The sequence below is a fragment of the Lissotriton vulgaris genome, chromosome 3_1 (assembly GCF_964263255.1).
Source record: "Lissotriton vulgaris chromosome 3_1, aLisVul1.2, whole genome shotgun sequence".
Lineage (NCBI taxonomy): Eukaryota > Metazoa > Chordata > Amphibia > Caudata > Salamandridae > Lissotriton > Lissotriton vulgaris.
The window spans coordinates 1,203,610,885-1,203,635,097 of record NC_141689.1 but is presented as its reverse complement, the minus strand read 5'-3'; positions in this window follow the sequence as shown (position 1 = coordinate 1,203,635,097).

Genomic DNA, 24,213 nt, shown 5'->3' with positions numbered 1-24,213 from the left:
CACTTCCTAAGTGACATCTTTATTGACGTCTTATGTCCAGCAAACTTACGTCAAACATGGCACCTTTTAGGTATAAATATTACCAACGTTGCCTTAAGCAAATGCTGTGCTGAAGCTATCAATGCCAACGCTGTCTGCAGTACGCTGATGCTGCTGCTGTCTCGTTGCTGTTGGTGAAGCTGCTGATACCATTATCGCTGCTAAAGCGCGAACGATGGTGTGGTGAACTTAGGAGCTGAACAGCCGTCCTCTGCAAGAGCCCAGCAGATGCAAGCTGCCCGCGGACGCTGTCCCCCCTCCTCCTCCTCGACGCGCTGAAGAAGAGACGCTGCCTTTCTCCTGCCGAGAAATCCAGCTCCAGCGTTTCTGGTCTACCCTTGCGGGTGACTGGGATACCGAGTTTCCCTGAAGGAGATACCAGACCTCCATCATTCTATTCAGAGGTATGGTGTTGACTAAACCCTTAGTGAGAATTCTTGAAGCAAACCTTGGCAAAACCAACTTAACTTAAAGCTACTTACTTACTCCCCTCCCACGTATTAGGCTTAGGTCAGGTACACTGGGGTAGGCGTAGTTAGAAGCACCAGTTGAGTATTTTAGCCTAATGCATATATGACTGTATATATGTTTTATTACTTTTAAACCATTGTATGGCTAAGAAACTATATCAATGCTTTTACAGTATTATTTCGCAATACTTATCTTACTGTACGTACTTTTTATAATAACAAGTCTTGCAATTGTGGCAATTCATTTCTCTTGTACGAGAAGAAAGACTGTTCAATAAATGTTAACCCTTTATTGACAAACGCCCGTCTCTCTATTCTCTACATATTGTGAAAGTAATCTGCACCAACCTGACTGAGTAAAATAACTGTATATTGTTTCACACAACCCTAGAGATTGACTCTTGATCTGAGGAGCAAAGTTGTCATGTTGCACGGTTGTTGGAAAACTGAATCCCTTCTTGTCTTTGCCAGGGAAGCTGATCACTTCCTATTTCAGTCAAGAAAGTTTCCAGTGACCTCTGAGCTAGTTGGTAACAAACCCAATTAAGTTTAGCATAGTCAGTAGAGGCCTGGAAGATCCGCACTTCTACGTCGATACTACTGTTTATGTTATTCCAATGCGCAGGGCCTAGTGGGAAACTAGGAACTACACTACATGGCGCCCAACGTTTGGTAAGGCGATAAACTAACGCAAGACGTTAGAGTAACTCAGTCGTGCATATTTCACACAGACCCCTTTCTCCCGTAAATACTCCAATAGACGTCTGGAGTGGGTGAAAGGTTAAAATCCGGCCAACCTTAGTAGGAAGAGATTCCTATGTAAAGCTCTGGTTTATTCAACGTTGAAGGATACAGTGTTCCAAAATATTGTGCACCTAATCTTTGTCTCCTTGGAGACCAACTCTGCAAAACCTGCATTTATAAAATGTCAGACAGTGAAGAGGAAAGGGAAGCAGCTAGGCTGGCAGCCCAACTAATAGAGGAAGACTCGAGTCTCCTACAGACAGACTCGACATCCCGGTCCATTTGAGAAAATCTATAACTTTAAAACTTATAGAAAATGGACTGACACCACAAGGTGGTACAGTAATTTTCGTGATAGAGGCACACGAATATCGGCAGACAGAGGTATTCTATTCATGGATAAACTTTCCAGCGGCAAACGCTAGAACAAAAGAGTTTCACTATTACAAAATAGAGAAACCTCCGGAAGAGTACGCTCCTTTCGAGGAGACTGAAATCCCACTAAAATTCCAAGAGCACCTGCTCTGGTTTAATGGCGCCCTAAAACACAATGATCACATAACTAGGCTTGGTTCACTAGGTAGACCACGAGCAAAGTGGCCGGTTCTAGCCAGCTACACACCACATCCTGACATTGCAAAAATGTCAAAGGAAGAGCTGTTAGTACAGCTAAAAACACTTATAAAAATACATAGGCAATTAGTCCAATATGTAATGCGGACTGCAACAGTCCAACCAGCTGTTAATGTACCACAGCTGACCCCTCATCAGGGGAACACTAATAAAATTACACCACAGAACATACAATCATGTCTTGGTAAAGCACCCGTAAAACGGGAACAAATTCCTTTCTGGTTAGCACAGAAAATCACTCAAATAGAGGCAGTATTTCCTGATACTACCCCTATAGAGAAACACAGAGTCTTGACCATCTGCCTTCCTATGGGAATCGCACCACACTTGGAGGACTGTGACACTTGGGGTACAGTCTTTGCTTCCATTTACACAAAAACACATGGTGTTCCGTCAATGGCGGTAATACCAGAAGTGCTAAAACCGATTCAAAATGAATACGGTCCAGAGCCCGATTTAAATCTTGGTATGAAATTACTGAAGGACTTCAAGCAGGTCTCGGCTATATTATTAGCCAATATAAAGGGAGGAGCAGCATCTGTGGCGATCCGCCAGAAGTTGAAGGAAACAGATATAACAGATCAGCCGATTGAGCTTGCCAGAATCATAGAGAAATGCTATGAAGAACTAGGTTGAGACAGCTTGGGTGGAAAACCAGTAAAGCCCCAACTGCTCGAAAATCCTGAAAAATTATTTATTAAAAATAATTCAAACACTCCTAAAAAGAGCTGGGATGGAAATAAACATTCCACTCCCAAGGAAAAAGTTTTCCAGTCCAGAGGAAGGTCTCCTCGACGGAGGGAAAGAACTCCGACTCGAGAACACCAGTCTCCCCAGAGGGAGCCCTCTGAGAAAAGATATAACCTTAGAAATAGGGATAATCTGAAAAAACCTGATAGATATCAAAGTATTGATACACGTCCCTCTCGATCTTTTTCGCAGAAATTGGAAAGAAGAGGACGGTCAGACCCAGGAGAGCACACCAAGTCCAAAGACAAGGAACCTGCTCAGAGTAAAAAATCTCAATTTCCAAAAAAGAAGGTAGCCAGTATTAGAGTAATCAACCATGCCGAGAATACTGGAGACACAGTTGAAAAACGGGGAGTGGGCATTGACAATGTTAGACAGTGCAGCAGAAATCAGTATAGCCCGCAAGATCTTGATGAGTCATCTGGAGACAGTGGACACAAATGAATTCATTCAGGGTGAAACTGCCGACACCAGACTTAGCGAGCCCCATAAAATATACGAAATAACATTTCGTATAGAGGGTGATAAGACTAGGAAAATAAAGGGTCTATTTTGGGATAAACTCTCAAAAGGCTATGATATTCTGTTAGCTGAAAAAGATTGGCCCCCAGAGTTTGTCAGGGAGTGCCCTCGTGGCGAAGAAGTGATTATGCCTGCCTTCTCGAATCACAGTCCGATTCACAAAAAATATACATATGCAAGGAAATGGGCAGTAGCCCAGGCACCGGCATTATATAAAAATCATGTAGGATGGGATGAGGACTCACCTCCTCACAAAATCCAGTTAAAAAGTGAACCAACTGCCCAACGGCAGTATCCCATTAAGCAAGAAGCTAAAAAACAAGTCAGGGAGATCTTAGATTAACTTGAATACCAGGGGGGGATTGAAACATGCACCTCTCAAATGAACAACCCTTTGTTTCCTGTCTCCAAACCAGACAATTCATATTGTCTAGTTTTGGACTACAGACATCATAATGCATGTTGTAAAACTTTTGCAGTACAAAACTCGCATAGTGCAGCCCTAATGAATAACATAGTTAGGAAAAAATATAAAACGACATTAGACATATCTAATGGTTTCTTTTGTCAAAACATTGCACCAGAAAGCAGATATTTGACCGCTTTCTCAGCATTTGAGTCGCAGAAAAAATTCTGTCGACTCCCACAGGGGTTCAAGAACAGCCCAGGACTATTCTCAGCTAGAGTAACAGAGTTACTACAAATGTATGATGATGAGGCATTATCTTACGTAGATGATATCTATCTCACAGACGACGACTTGGATACTCACTTGAAAAGAGTGAACACCATTATACTTGGGTTCGCAGCAGAGGGTTACAAATTCAACTTTAAAAAGTCTCGAATTGCCCATCTGACAGTACTATTCTTAGGGTACGAATTATCAAGTGAAGGGAAAAGCCTAGCGGACAACTTCTTAGAGAAGTGCGCTGTACTCCAAGCTCAAAAAACGCGGAAGAATTTACAATCCATTCTAGGTTTTTTGAATTTCGGAAGAACTTACATTCTAAATTACGCAGAGAGGGTTAAACCTCTCTACGAACTAATTAAACCTGATTTTAAACAAATCAATTGGACTCAAAAACACACAGAAATTTTGAGATCACTGCAAACAGACATGTTAGCTAAAACTAAATTAGATACACGTGACAACACACGCGATCTTGTAATACGAGTCATCCCAGGAAGATGTGGATTCACGTACCTAACCTCTAATGAGGGAGAAAAGGTACCAATTTCAATTAAATCTCACTTGTACACACAAGCAGAAAAAACATTCAGTCACACAGAAAGAACTGTGAAAGCAGTGCAAATTGCATTAGCAAATGAACGAGAATTAGCACATGGTAAACGGATTAATATCCTCACAGCGGAATCCGCCTTCGAGGCGCTATTCAGCCCAGTAAACCTGCCTACAGTGTCACTGGATCCGAAATGGATACAGTGTGTAGATTCTCTAGGAGCGGAAGATGTGAAATACTATTTCGCCCCGCAATTCGAAGAACTGAATGATTTAGAATATGAAGAAGAATATCATCTGCCAATCGAACTTCTGCCTCTCCCACAGTACGCCTGTATAATCTATACAGACAGATTTGTACAGCATTTCAACGTAGAGAGCAAATCCTACGATGCAGCCTCTGCGATTGTTAAAGGTCGTTGGCTGTGCGGTAAATTCAGACCGAAAGTAACAAAAGCTGAATCATTGAGAAACTGTTCGGCTCGAAGAGCTGAAATCAGATGTTTAAAGATGGCGCTCGAAAATGCAGAACGTGAATTCCCGACACTTATCGTGTGTGATTCTCATTTTTGCGTCAACTCTTACAACAATAAGCTGCAGAGCTGGATTGAAAACGATTATAAAGATGACACAGGTGCCACAATAAAGCATAAATTGCTCTGGAAACAGGTAGCTCTTTTACACAAAGAACTACAAAAGACTCACGTGATACACGCACAGAGTCTTCAACGTGATGGCGTTCACGTTGCAGGGAATTCATTGGCTAACACAGCCACAGCGGAAGCACCTAAACCGGCTTCCGTAGCCACAAAAAAGCGTACAGAAAAATACATAGACGGGGAAACCATGCTGGCAGTAAAAACGACCGTAAAAGGCGACTGTGCAGCTCTACCCGTGAACTATCCACTCAATTATGCATACGTAATCGATGCAAACTCCGTTCTTTTTGCTCGAATCCCTGGAGTGGGGGATAGGGTAATTCCAAACACGTACAGGAGAATATTATTAATAGCAGACGCACACATGAGTGAAGGTCCAAGGCACATTCAGATGAGGGAATCTCTGACTGAATTGCAATCAGTATACTGGTGGCCGGGGATGAGCGTGCAACATCAGATATATGTAAAGAACTGTCCGGACTGTAACAGGGATCGCAGTAGTGAACCATGCTACCGGCTACCGATCAGAAACAGCGTAACGCTGTCTACACCCCATCCTGCGTCCTATTAATGGTTAAGACTAAACACACTTAAAAAATGTGGCCTCCAGCGCTCGGCTGACGCTAGAACGGTTATAAAAGATCTGCGAGTCTTTATCGGCACATACGCAATTACCACGTTCCATTCTGACCAGGGTCCTGCTTTCAGCTCTCGAGCTTATAGGGAGACCATGGCCAGCATGGGAATTGGGTTGCGGTATTCTTGTCCGTCGCACCCCGAAGGGAATAGTGTGGTAGAAAGAAAAAACCGAGACATAAAGCGATCTATAACAGCGAAGGTATTAGGTTCAGGCGCTGGGTGGGTCAAACATCTAATAAGTGTCCAGTCCAGTCTTAACAATTTGCCAAGAAAATCTCTAAAAGGTTTCAGCCCATACGAACTATTGTTCGGAATTAGAATGAAAATTCAGGACCTCGATAGTCAGATATCAGTGGTACAAGAAAAAACAACAGACTTTGATGTAAAAGATTGTTTGGCTGTTTTACAGGAACCGAATGAAACAAGAAAATCCTCAAGCAACATAAAGTTAAAGCAACAGCCATCTACCACTGACGAGGCACCACAAGCAACAGCCCCAGCAAGGCCTGTCTGGATTCCAAAGATTGGGGATCTAGTCAGAGAAAAAATCGCGGTGAAGAAGGAATTTGGGCCTTCTTACAGAAAAGCAGTACCTGTCTTGGCAGTCACCGGAACAAGATCAGTAGTACTACCGCCCCTTGCTGGTAAAAAGGAGAACAGAGTCGTATCTATCGACTTGGTAAAACCACAAGCATGTGGCCTATAATCAACAGTAGGCCCAGTGGACTCCCAAGAAACAACAGAATACCCAAACTTGCAACAATCCAAGAGGTTCAAACTGAAAGACTAATCACATTCGATCAGCCTGCAGTGCACAGAGAAGGACTATGCAATAATGCCATGGAACTCGTGCCTCTTGAGACACAGATTGAAACAGTTTGTCAAGAAACTCCAGTCTACAATAATGTGGCATCAGAAAGTGCTACCGAAAGACAGATTGAAAGAACAATCCCATCAATTGACAGAACTGCCTCTGGTTATTTCATCAACTTCGACAACTTCTCTGAAGATCAAAACGACCCCGAAGTGATGCCAGAAACTAAAAAGACTTTTAAAGAAAAAGCAACGGAACTCTTTCATCAACTGAAGGAAATCTACCTTATTTCCCCTTGGTTAGAGTTCTGGTTCGGTCTAGGTGTAATTTTCCTCCTGCTTTGGCTCATCATGGTACTGTGTTTGGGAAAATTCATTGAGGGAAAATATAGTACAATGGACACAGCAAGTCAGAACATCAACCTAGTCCTCAAACCACACAGATCATCCCACGTGAAGAAAAGAGAACTGTCAACAGTAAATGTCACAGCCATTCCAATACCTAGTGGGGTAGTATGGGAAAAAAACAGACTATGAGATCTATGGTCCGGTCGAGATCCTGAAGTATCCTCATCAACTGAAGGTTTCCTTAAGTGACTTTGTAAAACCTAGTACATTCTCTGATGATTGGGACTTTAACAGTATTAATGACATGATGTCTGATTTAGTAATGTCAGCTAGATTCACAGAACATGATTATTTACAAGGTTCATCTAGTTATGAGCAATTATTCTGCTACACACATTATGGCGATCATTATTTGCATAAATCTGCACAGCCTAGAAATGTTTTTAAGTATAATCAATGGGAACATTGTTCTACACCACCTAAAAGCAGTTCTAAAGCATTTTTTGAGAAATTCAAATACTTCTCAGGGTTTAACACCAGTGATGCAGACACGTTTTATTACAAACTGTTAGATAAAACAGGAATGAAAACAATGCTGACAAATTCTAAATTGATATATTCAGAAGCATTTTATGAAAAAATGATGACATTTGGTTTCGATTATTGGAAAAATAACATTTAAACGAAAACTATTTGGGGTACAAAAGATTGGCAGGTACAAGGCTTTGAAGCACTATTCAGAACCTGCATGATACCAGAACAAATGATGTTTTTAAATGACACAATTTACCAAACATCCTGTCTTGGCCTAGCTAAGATCAAAGACCTTGAAACACCGTCTATTCCAAAGCCAATACCTGATAATACAACTACAGATATTGAGTTAGACGTTTCACATATTTTACATTTTAACAGAACACATCCTGATTGGAAAAAGTGGTTAATCTGGCCTACTGACACAAACAACTGTCAAGATAGATTCCTGAACAAAACACAGGGGTTAAAAATGATCAGACTAGACCCTAGATACTCCCAGAGAGAACATCCAGGGATAGTAACAACATACAGTGTAGGGAAACTCTGCCTCGAATGGCTAGGAACATCCACACTGGCTGAAATTAAGCAACACTTGTCTTTACTAAAAGATGGTGCTGATTTGCACGATTTCATTCTTGGACCACGCAAACAGCGTCAAAAACGTTTCATAGCGACCAGCATCTATGCTGCGTACAACGAGGCTTGGAAAGTCACACAAATTGAAACAGCTGAAAAAATACGAGAAATTGATCGTATTAATTTGGAAAAATCACTTTCTGTAGTGGTCAATGGGTTAATGACTCTGTCCTCCAGAATATATTCGTTGGACAATATTGTATCTTCTAAGTTTGACATAATAGACAGAGACTTGCTAATGTTACAGCATGGCCAATCTCAATTACGTTCTATTGTACAATTGGGCTGGACGCTGCAAAATCTGCATTCAGGCTATGTGCCTTGGCGTTTAATCAACACAACGTCATTATTTTCCATTTTTAACCTTACTGATAAACAAATCAGTTTGGCACAAAAAGGAGCAGACTATACAATCCTGAGCATTGAAAAACTTGAGAGATTACCATTGACAATGTCAGAGAGCCCTGTCATTGAATGGATAATACACGGAATTATCACTATTCCGATAACAACTTTCCGATTTAAAAAGTGCCTTGAATACATACCTACTGGCCAGTATGAACGATTGGGTAAAGGATATGTAAAATCAGAATGGAGATTACCATACACACATTCTTGCTATAGTGACAGCGACAAAAATGTATTTTTTAGTGGTGAAAACTGTAAACATTCACTAAGCGGTATACTTTTGTGCCAGGGTATTAATTTACATGGAGCCTGTGAAGGTAATTCTAACAACCTTTCATGCCACCAGCTAGTCACACCTGCAACTCAGATAGAGCCCTTCTTTATGCAACTTGCAAACGGGAGTTACATTCTTAGAACGGATCACAGATGTTGTGGCCTTGTTCCAGGGAAAAGTTATCTAGTAAGCGTAACATCCATGGTCAAATGTTGTATGCAGGCATTGTTTCCGAGCGGGCCTGTAGACGCAGAGACTCCCATCTGGCCTCGTCTGAATCTCTATTCTATACGAATTGATACTTTAAGCAAAATGAAGTCTGTGCTTTTGCAGACAACAGTGCCCATAACGTCATCAAAAGAGACGTATGATCTTCTAGTTGCAAGGACAGCTACGGAGGTTCATGACCTTTTATCAACAAATTGCCCCGTGCATTTCGTAGAAATGCTTAGCCAACTCCTTAACATGTCTAGTGCCACAGGCATCCCAGGCATATTTAAGACGATTTTTACGGGACTGCTAACACCATTTCAAGCAATTCTGGGAATCATTCCTAATTTTGTCCACTCTGTTTTTGGTGGCATACCCCTATTTTTGGGACTTGTAGCAGGCATTTTATTTTTGACCGTCCTGCTTCGTTATGGCAAGCCACAGCTCAGACATAGCTCCCATGGGAATGGAAGAGACAATCCTAGCAATGCGCTACCAGGACAGGATAACTAACGTCCTTGGATTGGCCAGGCTGAGAGATCTAAACATGACCTGGTTCCTTTCATTCAGACCTATATGGCAGACTTGTATCTTACCAGTACTTCGATGTATGCTATGCGGAGATGAGTGCGTGTTGGACATCTGTCTTTCATTTCCATCAGCAGTACCAATGGACGTCGATACTTTGCTAAGTCCGATAACGGCTCACGCATTGTGTTGTCCCCAGCGGCTACCAATCCTGATGACGGCATTCGTTGAGACTCCTGTGCTACGACAAGGTGGTAACAGTGGAGCGAGTGACAAAAGCAACATCACCCAGGTACGACCTTCTGTGAGCATTGCTGATCCCGACTATGATGACAGCAATCATTCTCACACCTGCCAAGTTACAGCACTATCGAATTTGATTGAACTGTCACCTGATTTTGCAGACCAATTCTTTGAGAGCTGTCTGATATGATGTTCTCACCCGAACAGAAACAATAACTTTGGAGAAGCTTTCCGACACACAGCGTTCCCATGAACTCTGAATTCGGCCTTCAGTTTTGAACAACAAAAACTGCTAATAGCGTTGGAACTCTATTTCCCCATTCAAGCATTAATTCTTTTGAATTGAACACTTTTTAGTATTCACTCTTTTTTGGCACGAACAATTCTTTTCTTAAAGTAAAAACTATTCTTAGAGAACAGAAGCTTCAACTTCTATTTCTAAACACATCTAAATACATAATAACTTTACACCAGCCTCTAGCACATTTTATTGCAATGCATTTATATGTGATGATTTATCTCGCCCTTCTTCTGTTTCAGAGATATTTCATGTGTAATTATTTTTGCATAATCGTTCATTGATTTCATATGCTATAATTTTTGAATGATTTCTATGCTTCAAAAACGTACAGTACCTAAATTTTCACGTATTACGAATACGCCTATTTCAAATGCATATATGTATTTTGGGGTGGGCAATGTTACACATGCATCTTATTGTTCTAGTTTTAGTAATTTGATGGACATGAATGCGTAGAGTGGGTGTTGCGTGCTTATCTAGGATCCTGATCGATACCGTGACCTTATGCCCCTATTCGGCTATAAATCCATTTATTCCCTATATTGGCATAACCGTTGAAGTACAATATTCAGAAAGTCATCTCTGGCCTCACACGAACAGAGCCACATTCCAGAATAGTTTTCTCTGCCACTTCCTTTGCAACCAATTAGTGCAATGACAGAGCAGAAGTTACTATCTGAGATTCCTAGATTAACACTCCGAGTTCTTCAACAAGATAAAAACTCAGCAAACCTGGAAATCCCCGCTTGCTGTGTTTTGATTAGTAATAGAACTCTAATGAGCAACTGATAGCGATCACTTCCTAAGTGACATCTTTATTGACGTCTTATGTCCAGCAAACTTACGTCAAACATGGCACCTTTCAGGTATAAATATTACCAACGTTGCCTTAAGCAAATGCTGTGCTGAAGCTATCAATGCCAACGCTGTCTGCAGTACGCTGATGCTGCTGCTGTCTCGTTGCTGTTGGTGAAGCTGCTGATACCATTATCGCTGCTAAAGCGCGAACGATGGTGTGGTGAACTTAGGAGCTGAACAGCCGTCCTCTGCAAGAGCCCAGCAGATGCAAGCTGCCCGCGGACGCTGTCCCCCCTCCTCCTCCTCGACGCGCTGAAGAAGAGACGCTGCCTTTCTCCTGCCGAGAAATCCAGCTCCAGCGTTTCTGGTCTACCCTTGCGGGTGACTGGGATACCGAGTTTCCCTGAAGGAGATACCAGACCTCCATCATTCTATTCAGAGGTATGGTGTTGACTAAACCCTTAGTGAGAATTCTTGAAGCAAACCTTGGCAAAACCAACTTAACTTAAAGCTACTTACTTACTCCCCTCCCACGTATTAGGCTTAGGTCAGGTACACTGGGGTAGGCGTAGTTAGTAGCACCAGTTGAGTATTTTAGCCTAATGTATATATGACTGTATATATGTTTTATTACTTTTAAACCATTGTATGGCTAAGAAACCATATCAATGCTTTTACAGTATTATTTCGCAATACTTATCTTACTGTACGTACTTTTTATAATAACAAGTCTTGCAATTGTGGCAATTCATTTCTCTTGTACGAGAAGAAAGACTGTTCAATAAATGTTAACCCTTTATTGACAAACGCCCGTCTCTCTATTCTCTACCTATTGTGAAAGTAATCTGCACCAACCTGACTGAGTAAAATAACTGTCTATTGTTTCACACGACCCTAGAGATTGACTCTTGATCTGAGGAGCAAAGTTGTCATGTTGCACGGTTGTTGGAAAACTGAATCCCTTCTTGTCTGTGCCAGGGAAGCTGATCACTTCCTATTTCAGTCAAGAAAGTTTCCAGTGACCTCTGAGCTAGTTGGTAACAAACCCAATTAAGTTTAGCATAGTCAGTAGAGGCCTGGAAGATCCGCACTTCTACGTCGATACTACTGTTTATGTTATTCCAATGCGCAGGGCCTAGTGGGAAACTAGGAACTACACTACAGTACCCCCAGACTCTAGAATTGTCAGGGACCTGTGGCAGGTGTCCAACACAATTTGCCAACCAGTTCAGGTGTTCTATCCTGCAACTGGTATCCCAGCCTTGGGCCTGTAGGGCAGGGGTCAGGGGTGAGGCTGCCCTCCCCCCACTCCCCTTCTGGGGCCCTCCAACCTCCAACCTGGAGCAGTGCCCCCAAAGACAAACTGGTAGGGGCACTGTTAGCAGTCTACCCCTTCTCCAGGTCAGGGAGAACACCCTGAACCTGGCCCTCTAACCCAGGTTCTGCACCCTTAGGCTGGACTTGAGCCTGGCAATCCAGGACTTCCGGGTGAGTAGAGCAACCCCCCCGCAAGGGGAACACACTCCTCAGGAGTTGTGCAAAAGTCTGCCTGGCGCAGGTCTCCAATGTGCCTGGTGCAGGTCTTCAGCCTCTTGTCTACCTGAGAGAACATGAAGATCTCCCAGGCCACAAGTGGCCATACCATGGTCAGTCCTGGGGAGCTCTGACCTCAGAGCTGGCAAACCTTGACTCACTGCTTCTTCCACTGGGGACTGTGGCCCCCCTCACCCCTCTTTCTAGATGCATGCACCATCCCAACTTGAGAGGTGCTGCCAGACACCGGAACTGGTGGGATGCTTATGACAGCAACCCCTCCCACTTCACCTGACACCTTGGGATCACCGTCAGGGGATGGCCTCCCGTTATAGACCAGGCCCCCCTCCTGGTGTCCCCCCCATGGAACCAACCAGGCATTGAGACTGAACTTGGACACATCGGGACACAGCCTACTCACACTCCTTCTCCTCTGAGACAGGACATGGGTCCCTACACCCCTCCCAATACTCTGGGACCTATCTGGGCTACCACAACCCTCCTCTACCTCACTTGGTTGGGGAAACCCAGAGCCACCTCCTTCAGGATAACCAACAGATGCTTCTTCAGACCCTCTAGAATCCACCAAATGGTCTGCCTCTAGTGTGAGCTCCCTGGGGTCAGAGAACGCACCCTCTAGCAGGTGTTGGCATAGCTCTGGAACACAAGGACTTAAAATATGCTCTCTAACAATTGAATCACATAGCCCTACACAGTTGTTAACTAAGCTACTCTTTGACTCACCATCCAGTGCCTCGCACACATACTTCATATCAGTCTCCTAAGACTGGCAAGACCGTTTCTGACTATCTTTATCACTCAACCCACACTTTTCCGCGAAGTGTCCACACTTACATACCACGACTTCTATCATGGGGGAACCCCTCTCCCTGCCCCTCTCATTAAGAGTCATTAGAGTGTTCCTCCCACCATGATGAATATGATCCCCTAGTTCCCCAATCCACCACAGGGACACTGCACACCACTGGGGCCACCTCTTAAACCTAGACCCCCTAGTGTATCCTAACCCCCTCCTTCAAATCAGGTGCCATATCTCTGGGTATGTGTACTTCTCCATCACCTCTAGATTACACCCTTTTGCTGCCACCATCTGAGCAGGACTCTACCTCCAGTCCAGCCAAGCTCGCTTCCTGAGCTACATACATTTCTTTTCAGCTCAGGCTCGCTCTATCTCCTCACACTCCCGGTCTACCTGCCTAAGCCTTCAGTCACGAGCATGAATCCCATTCTTCTTCTCACGAGCCAATCTTTCCCATAATATTTGCTCCTCAGGGCCACTGTCCTCTTGGTATTTTGGCTGGGGATCGCCCCCACTCAGATTCCTCCTCATAGACACCTGATAGTGTTGCTTCCCAATGCTGTACCTCATAGCTATGCAGGTCCACCTCAAGATCCTGCCTTATGGAACACCTCTTCACATGTAGGCCCCTCTCCTTGCAAATTAACTTTGTTTCCCTCATCTTGTAGATGTGCACGTGCCAGAGGAGGATTTCCATTTTGACAAGGCCCCACAGGTGCAACAACTAACCAGAGTTCCAAAAGCAAAATTTCGAACGGAAACAGGGAACAATACTATGTGGTTGCTTATTGGTCTGCACTATACTAGTAGTGTACATCAATCACTGTATGTAAGGCACCAACGCAAGTCCTGATCCCACTGCTGCCACCTATGTTAGAAAAGGGGATTCCTTGTTGCCAATGGTTTGCCCCTTTGTCGAAGTAGGGACCCTTGTTTCTAGTCAGGGTAAGGGAGTTACGCCCTTAGACAACTCCAGCTCACCCGCTTGGGAGATTGGCACAAGCAGACTGGCTTATCTCAGAGGCAGTGTGTCAAACATTTATGCACATATACATTAACACAGTGAAAACACTACAAATAGACACCACACCAATTTAGAAAAATAGGAAATATGTATCTAAACAAAACAAGACCAAAACAACAAGAATCCACCATACATATATCAAGATACATTCAAAAATATGCTCGACTTTAACAACGCCCTTTACTTGGGAGACCCTGAATACATGCTGGAGAAACTTCAGCGCACGCATAACTGTGCAGCTCGCACGCAGCTCCAGATCCCTCGCAGAGAATCAGCTAAGGCAGGGATCAGGTCACTCCACTGGCTCCCTGTCAGGGACAGAATAAAGTTCAAAGCCCTGTGCATTTCGCACCAAGCCTTCGATAGAGGTAGCCCTGAGATTAACCACTCACTTCTTTCCCCTTATTGTCCCGGTAAATCACTTCGATCCGCGTACGCATTCCTTGCTGCAGTTCCCAGAGTCAAAAGGTCCAGAGCAGGAGGCAGGTCCTTCACGCTCAACGCTGCTAAACTATGGAACTCTCTTCCCTTCTCACTAAGGTCCAACCATACTCTCTCGTCCTTCCGTGAAGAGCTGAAAACATTCCTCTTCAGAAATTAGCTCCCCACCTGGTTTTCTCCCCCTGTCCCTCAGAGTTCTATTACCTCTACTTAGCGCTTGGACGCCCTCGGGCAGCAGTCGCGCTCTACAAAACCCCTTCATTTAATTTAATTTCATTTCATTGACAAAAATAAAGCTTGTAGCAACAAATAGCTCACCTGGAGCTAATACGACATTGTGACAGCTGACAATCCCAAAGTATGGCAATAACTGCGAGGTGCATGGCTTCGGGCCGGGTGTCACACAGACCCCATAAAAGCAGTATCCTTGGCAAACGATGAAAATAAAGACTGTGCAAGGCATCAGGGAGGTGATGCTTTGTTGGCGTTGGGTGGCATCGGTTCCTTATGACCATGGAGGAGGTGAGGCGTCGCTTCCATACAGCGAGGTGAGGTGTGGGTTCCTTATGAATATGCAGAGACGATGGATTCGGAAGATCACTTTACGTCAAGTATTGGCTCCGGGATGATGAAGCACCAGCATCGGTGAGGTCGGGGCTGCCTGCGAGTGAGGACGGTGCGTCGTGAGTGTCTCAAGCGGTACCCTTAGCTCCGGTGCAAAAAGACGCCTTGGTGATGAAGTCGGTATGGTGCAGCGTCGGCAAGTGTTGAGGTGGCAATGCAAGTCAAGGCAGTGCATTGTGCACTTCATGAGTGGTGCTCAAAGCTTCGTTGCAGGTCATGGCATCGCTCACCAGCATCGATGTTGCTATTTCCCTATGTGGCAGCGGAAACAGCAGTTTCAGCAGCAGGTGGACAGAGGAAATTAAGTATTTGTATCCCTGAGACTTCAGAACAGGAGGTAAGCCCTTGGAGATCTTCTTCAAACAGGATACACAGCACACAACAAAGTCTTGGTCCTCTCTCTAGCAGAAACAGCAATTGCAGGTCAACCCCACACAGCATACAGCACACAGCACACAGCAAAAAAGCAGCACTTCTTCAGTTTTCCCAGCTCTTCTCCTTGGTAGAGGTTCCTCTTGAGTCCAGAAGTAATCAAAATTCCTGTAGTCTGGGCGCCAATATTTATACTAATTTTTTCTTTGTTCTCTTGTGCCATAGAGGATCAGTACTCAGTCCAAACCAGTTCTGACCTCTATTCTGTTCCTGGCAGGAGGTGGAGACTGCATTGTGTAAGGCAGACCAGGCCTATTCAGGTGCAAGAAAATGTCCTCCCACTACTCTAAATGCAGCCCAGTACTATTCAGTCCAGCCCTGACTCATTCAGGAAGGGCAGGACACACCTCAACCCCCCCCGTGGCTGTCTGAGAAAATGCACATCCCCAGCCCGTTACTCCAAAGCCAGACAGCCAATCCACAAACCAGCCTAGGTACCCAGGATGGCTAAGCAAGAAAATACATGCAATCATTGGAGTCTAATTGGGTTCCCCACCCAGGATGCACAGCTAGTAAATGAATTATTCAATAAGTTTCCAAAACTGATTTCCATTTTAATTTGAATTTCATTCCAAAAACAATTCCATAGTCATAAAACGTTTTTCAATTATGCTTCACAAGTTCAACAAGTGCCGTCTGCCTTTGCTCATCAGACACATAGAGGTGCAACATTCCTCATGATTTAAAGTATAGTTGGTGATCCCAATGCATTTCGGCCCTTCAATTGCCCTTCATCAGGGGTACTCTACAAAAGGAAAATTACTAATTAACAGCCATCACTCAACCAAATTATTTTTATATCAAAAACAAACATTTTTTTAAACACATTGTAGCCAAAAACAAATAATGAAAAGAAGACAAATAGTGAGGAAAAATGATGAGAGAAAAAAAAACTATACAGGTAATGTTGACTATTTTTTAAAGCGTCTTTTCATTTGAGCATGCTAATCGTCTGTAGCAAACATTAACCTGATGCATTAATTGCCTCAAATCCATGTGTGATCTTGCACACCCTTTACAAACAGTGTACTTCACACCTAATAGATCAAAACAGAATGTGCGGTATAAAACAACAGTTATACTTTCAGAATACCTTCATCAATGTGGTCTCTCACACTCTCATGCTCGATTGAAAGTCCTCAAGTGTGTGCAACATTTATCTAATGGGTCATGTGATTAACAATCACGTGACTCAGCATGCCATTAAATATGAAAAAATACTACTTAGATCGTATTTGCAACCAAGCCCTAAATCAGTGTTATTCTATCAACACAATATCCTTCAAATTAAAAGGCAATGAAAACACAATCATAAAGTTAAAAAAATAAACGATCTGACAGTGCTAAAATAACAATATGCAGAGATTAAAAATGTATTTTCATAAAACCAAAATGTAATCCATGTGTATCTAAAAACATACTCCAACATTAAATGCAACCGTGCTGGCTGGTAACATCCTCATTGCTTTAAACTATGACCTGCAAATGTACCGCTTATGTCCTTTGTCCACTAAACAGTTCATTCCTGCAGTACTCAAGCTTCAGAAATGGGTGCAAACTAAACCTAGGACATAAAAAGGTTAAACTTCATCACAAGATATGGTAAAATGCACACCAACGTAAATAATTCTCAGTCAATTCAAAGATGCACAAGGTAAGATAAAGCGTGCCATCCTGGTTTCCATGCTCCGTCCGTGCTCGTGAACATACATGCAATCATTGCGTCGATCTTCTCCAAGCAGTGAAGACAATGCGTTAGTTCCAAAGAGGGGTGCTGGAGTCGAGAGATGTTGAGTGATGTGCTGGATTCTGCCACGCTGTTAAGGGGATGTGATCCTACCAAGCTGCAGTAGCGGAGATATGCTGTCAAGTGCATAGATCTCTGAAGACAAAGTGCTGGTTCCGAGGCTTGGCAAGTAGTTTTAAATGTCTAGTCAAAGTGGCAATAAACTGCACACACAGTCACTGCACTGCAGTGGCAGGTGTTATACAGGATTGAAAGGCTACCCATGTGGGTGGCAAATATGGGTTGACAGGCCCACTAGTACCATTTGAAGTACAAACCCTGGGTATGTAAAACTTTACAAGGGACCTACCAGTGCGTCAAATATGCCAATCAGGTATACACCAATGTCATCATGTTTAGTGGTAAATCATATGCACTTTAGCACTAGTTAGCATTGGTAAAGTGATTAGAGTCCTAAGGCCAACAAAAAGAATCGGCAAAAACAGATGGTAATGGCAAAAAGTCTGGAGGAAGACCACCCTAAGGATGCCAGGTCTAACACATGCCTCCCCATAGCTGAAAGTACGGAGTTCTACCCAACCTCAAGGGAATTCTAATTAGGCAAAAAAAACTAAATAAATCATCAATATTGGCATGGTCTACAACAGGTCTGTGTTTCACCCTGAAGTCTATGCCCTGTAGGGAAATGGACCACGTCAACAATTGTGGATTGTCACCCATCATTTGCATGAGCCACCTGAGGGGCCTGTGGTCAGTCTGACTCAGGAAGTGAGTGCCAAACAGATACTGCCTCCACTTCTCCAGTGCCCAGACCCAGACCACTACTAAAGCTTCTCTCTCAATAGCACTTCTCCCTGGGGAGCAAAGGCTTCAGCTTGGTCTGGGCCCTCCTTATTAGGCTGGGATAATACTACCCCTATGTCATGCTCTGAGGCATCTGTCTGCATAATAAACTGCTTGGAGATGTCTGGGGCCCTGGGCACAGGAGCTGGGTACATGACCTGCTTAAGGGAGTCAAATTCAGTTTGGCATGCCTATATCCAAATCACATTTCTGGTCTGCTTCTTGGAAGCCATCTTAGTCAAGGGGGTCATGACAATGCCATACCCCTTGATAAACCTCCTATAGTACCAAGTGAGGACCAAGAATGCTGTGACCTCAGTATGGGGTTTGAGGGCAACCAGGCCATGTTGGTTTGTATCTTGGTATGAAGGGGTTGGACCCTCCTCCTGGCCACCAGGTGTCACTAGTACACCACATATTCCTGTCCTATCTTTCACTTACTTGGCTTGATAGTCAGGCCTGCCTGTTGCAGATCCTGAAGTAATTCCTAGATGGTCTTTCCAGCTGCTACTGAAGACAGCTATGTCTTTCAGATAGGCAGCAGAGAAGGCCTCCATACCAGCAAGGACCTGGTTTATCAGCCTCTTGAAGGTGGCAGAAGTACTCTTTAATCCAAAGGGAATCACCCAGCTGTGCCAAGTACCACGCATCAGGCGTTAGACTAATTCATTTCAGTGAGGTGATCGACATCACTGCACTGAAATGCAATGTCACACATTATTTTAGAGCCTCCTCAGGTGTCACCTGGATCACGGCTATAGTAATGCACTCTACAAACTAGAGTGGCAGCAAGCACTGGGACCTGCTTCTAGCAGGCTTGGGAGCCCTGGCTGAGCTCAGCCTGCTCAATACTACAATGTAATACTATGCACCGACGCCGGCATGGCCTTATCAATCACGTCAGAACGGTCAGAATCAGTGCCCAATGGCACACAATAGGTGTGTCCTTCCGCCACTGCTGTTTCTTGTGGTGTGAACGGCCGGGCATCAGCAGTTTTTATAAAGTTTTGGACCTGACCCCACTGGCTCGCTGTCTTATGAGCTACATGCTGGCACATGCTTTTAAAACTCATGAGGATCCATGGGGGCTTGGTTCAGCATGCACTTGCCTTCTTTTACTTTCTAGGGAATAAAGTGCGTACGCCACACTTGATAGTTCAGGCCATAGCTAGTCAAGGCTTATAACTCCATCCTTGCCACTCCGGGGGAGCCACAGTGGTTAAGTGGGGTTCTGTGCATGGGGTGCAGCACGGCAGGATATCAATGCCTATGATGCTTCCACTTAATAGTTCTTGAGCACTCTGGGCCCATCTGCTGCTGCACCAGGCGCCCAGCAAGTTTTCACCAGTCATTCCTCTCTCTTCTCTGGAAAGCGCAGGTGGGCAGAGATGCCATACTCTCAAGGCAGGTTGTCATCAGCTGCCTGATACCCAAAATAAGTTCTGAACACAGTGTCAGGTTAGGGCTCAAATACAACTTTTTGGTTCCACAAATAGTGATTACATGATTGTAAATAATGGTTTGCAAGCCAGGAAGTATTTAACTGTTTTACTGAATATTGTATCATTTTTTATCCTTATTTTATTGTGTGGCTAATAATTTGCTTCCCATTAGGCACATAAAAGAGCTTTCATATTAAAGCTTGAGCTGGGTCCAGGTCATGAAGAGGTGACCGGTTGCTGTGGAAACTAGCCTGGGCCCGGCTAAGTTATTTGCAGGAATATTGGTCACAGATTTTGATTTAAATGGACTTCCGAGTCTAAATCCACACCATTAACTGGTGATTTCATATTTATTTCCCCTAAGGTGTGCATGAATCAGTAGCCAGTATGCGAGAAGCCGACACACAAACCTTACACATAGAAATAGTGCATAGGAAATTTGTAATAAAAAGATTTTTTTTACAGTGTGTCAGCAAACATCCTATCCACCAAGGAGCACCATCACATATAATTCACAGCCGCGGTATTAAAAGGGACATTTACACAATAAAAAGTACACAGCTTACATTCCAATACAGCTGTTTCATTATACAAATAATGCATATATCGTATATATCGTGCTACTTCCCATTCAACCTAGTAGGCCCCTGGCAGCTGCACAATAAAAAGCAGCGGTCATTAGTGCGTCTCCTTTTTACACTTAATAATAAAATCACAGCTTTCGGGAACTTGTCTGTTTGTGTACCCACCTATGTTGCATTTGTTTAACCCCTTGAACGCGCGTGGAATTTCCCTGCTGTGCGAGAATTCCACGCATGTGTGATTCGGACGGCCGGGGGCCGTCCGATGCACACGCCCACCGTCACGTCCGACGGCCAGGGGCTGTCTGACGCATGGAAAGGGTTAAGAGTGCGATCATATCACAAGAGCACTAGTGCTCTTCCATTTCTGGTGCTTTCCAGCAGTTTTATTATCTTTTTAGAATATTTTGTTGCTCAAATGGGTGTAATTTCTGATAAATCTATGTTTCCCATGTCTTTATTGCTTGATTTTGCTTGTGAGAAAGTGTTACTCATAGTTGTTAATTCTCACTCATAATTACACTGAAATTATAGCAATGTCACACATAAGCAATCTGAAACCTTAGCAGCTATGATTACGCTAAACTGATAGTGGCCCTCTGGAGTGGAGAAGGCTGATCGCTACTTGGGTCATTCTGTTAGGGTGATCTGTCAGTACCCTGATGTAAGATCAAAGGTACTGAGATACTGGTCAACCGGTAACCTGTCGATCAGCTCATCAACGCAGGGAATGGGGTGATCATTTGTCTTAGAAATTGAATTTGACCCTCTGTAATACACACAGAACCTCAGTTCAGGTGTGGAGTCCGGTGGGACAGCTTTTCATACCAGAACCACAGAACTGGACCAGAGATCTACTGGAAGGTTCTGTCACCCCCAACTCCAGCATCTTGGTTACTTCAGCCTGAATGCTGTACCTTACCTTATCTGGCAACCTGTAAGACTTATTACTAAAAGAGAGATTTTCCCCTGTGATAACATCATGGGTACACAAGTGGGTATTCCCAGGGATAAGGAAGAACAGAGAAGAGTGCTTTCCGAACACTTGGTAGCAATCTCTTGTAGTTCAGGAGCCAGAGTGGGGTAAAGGATTACACCTTCCACAGATCCATCCTTTTCATTGGAATCCAAGAGGTTGGGAGAGGTTCACTTTACTCTTCTCCATCTTTCACCAACAGCATGGTGAGCTCAGACCTCCGAAATTGTGGTTTGAGGAGATTTATATGCAGCAACTGTAGGGTTACCTAGTGGTATTGATGTCCACCAGGTATGTGGCCTCACCCTTTCTTTCAATCATATCAAAGGACCCATTCCAGTGATCCAGGAGGGGTCTTGGGATCTACCAGCTCCATCATCCACACTTTCACATCAGGTTCAAACTACATTGTGGTTAAATTTGTGTCATGCCTTTACTTCATGACTTCCTGACTGGCTTCTAGGTTACTGAAAGCTTGCTTCCTTAACTTAGCAATCTGGCGTCTGAAGGTCAGCATGCAGCTAATTAGATCCTGTAGTACCTTTCTGAGAGCTTGCTCCCACACTTCGTTAACCAGACTCAGAGGTCCTCTGACTGGGTGCCCATATGACAGCTCAAAAGGGCTGAAACATACTCCTGTCTGTGGCCACTCTCTGTAAGCAAACAACAGCCATGGTAAGAGGATATACCACTTTTCCCTCAGGGCCTCTGACAGGTCTCTGACCATACCTTTTCAGAGTCACGTTGAACCTCTCAACTTGCCCAATGATTTGTGAATGGTAAGGGGTGGAGAATTTGACTGCATATAAGCAGACATGAAGTATGTGCCCCAGTCAAACACAACTTCCTTGGGAAAACCCACTCAGGTAAAAATCTTCTTCAGGGCCGTTGCCACTGCAGGTGCAGTCATGGTTTTCAGAGGTATTGCCTCTGAATACCCAGAATCATGATCCACCAGAACCAAGATAAACATGTTGTCTTAAGTAGTCTTTGGATCCATAGGCCCTACAATGTCAGTGTCCACCGTTTCAAATAATGTGCCAATGATAGGTACTTGGCCAAGGGAGGCTTTAAGCCTCTGCCCTGTCTTCCCACTGGCCTGGCAGGCCACACACATCCTACGGAACGCACCTTAGGAATTCTTGTTCCTACGACAATGGAAGTGGGGGACAAGACTTGCAGAGGGCTTTTCTCGGTTGAGGTGTCGTGCCAGGGGCATTTCATGAGCCAGCTCTGGTAGGAAGGCCCTGTGGCATTAAGGGACCACCAGGACCCATGCTGTCCCATGCCCAGCAGTCTTAGACTCACTGTACAGGAGGCTGTCCTGCCAGTAAATGTGGTACCTACCAGATGCATCACCTGATGCCTGGGCTTCCCCCTGTTGCCTCATGCCTACAAGGGTTTGACACTCCCATTGTGCTCTATAAAATTCATCCCTGGTAGGTCCTCCTCCCACATGCCATCCAGCAGGCTCAGACAGGTCACCAGGGGAAGCAATGTCCTCCTCAGTGGACTCCGGGGTGGCCACCGCAGGTTCCCCATCCATATCACTTCTGAAGCAGAATTGTGTCAAGACAACCATGGCAGTAATCAACTCAATGCATTAGCTTCACACAAGCTGACAGGACCTGAATAAAAATACTCTGAGTGTGAAAGGCAAAATATCTGTGAGGACCAAATTATGATCTCACCTTTACTTCTTCCCACAATGCAACTGGTGTAACACTGATTGGATTATTATGGGCCGACCACCTTCAACAAAACTAACACTCCATTGGTACATAGAAATGTGGTTAATTGTGTTATTACTGAGAAAATAAATGTTTTGCCAAGGAAATGCAATCCAAAATGGAACAGTATTATGACCGTAGAAAGACTGTTGTCAAAAGGGGCATACCTGTTGGTAATATTGTGACAATCAGAAGTCCATTATCTAAATTAGGAGGTGACAAATTCGGTAACCCTATGCAGGTAGTGAAGACTACAGGAACTGCCATTAAACTTGAAAACAGTGGGTAGTGGAATGTCACATGTGCTGTGCGAGTAACATCCGGTAAGGTAATGCTAAACCTTTCCTCTGGTCACGATAATGGTGACAATGATGAGAGAGGGAAATTTGAAGGAAGGCCGTGTTCCACATCACAGATATCAGATTTTCAACCTTCAAATGCGTCACCTCAACAGGACCTTGGTGTGATTCCACGTGAGATCTAGGTTGATATCCAAAATATGTAAGCAAATATGTAAGCAGAATATTGTCATGCCATGAAGTCATGCCTGTTAGATTTAAGGGTTATGTCACGTCATGCATTAGCTTTTTTCCAAAAGAGGGAAGATATGTAATATCTGTTGACCTGTTTGCACCCTTTGATGTTTACCCACCTTGTTCTCCTTTTCTTCCTGCCCTTCCTTTTTCCTCTAGTATCTGTGAGTGCTGGGCCATTAGGCGCTGTTGTGGAACCTTGGGGTTTGACGGTTGGTAGGAGGCGGGCAGCAGGCATTCTGAGGTAAAAGGTTGTACTCGTCGGATCTAATAAACATTGCGGTCCTCATTTATGAGGCTGTGCGTCACTTTTACGCTGCCGGTGCGTCACTTTTTGTGACGCACCAGTGGCATAAAAAATGTGCCTTGTTGTGCCATATTTACAAAGTGACGCATCTAGGTAGATATGTCACCTTGTAAACCCCTGCACCACATTATACCTGCAACGGGTATAATGTATGCAAGGGGGGCATATTGACGCAAGAAAGGGTCATGGAAGTGACGCAGTGAAATCTATGATATTTCATGGCGCCAACTTCCAGGACTCAATTGTGTCAAAATCTTACGCCTGCCTCACAGCAGGTGTGAGACTGACGCAGGCCCTTTCACATGGGGCTTGCCCCATGTGAAAGGACACATTGCTGGAGTTGCGTCACTTTTGTGACAAACTCCAGCTATGCGTCACTTTTGTGCAT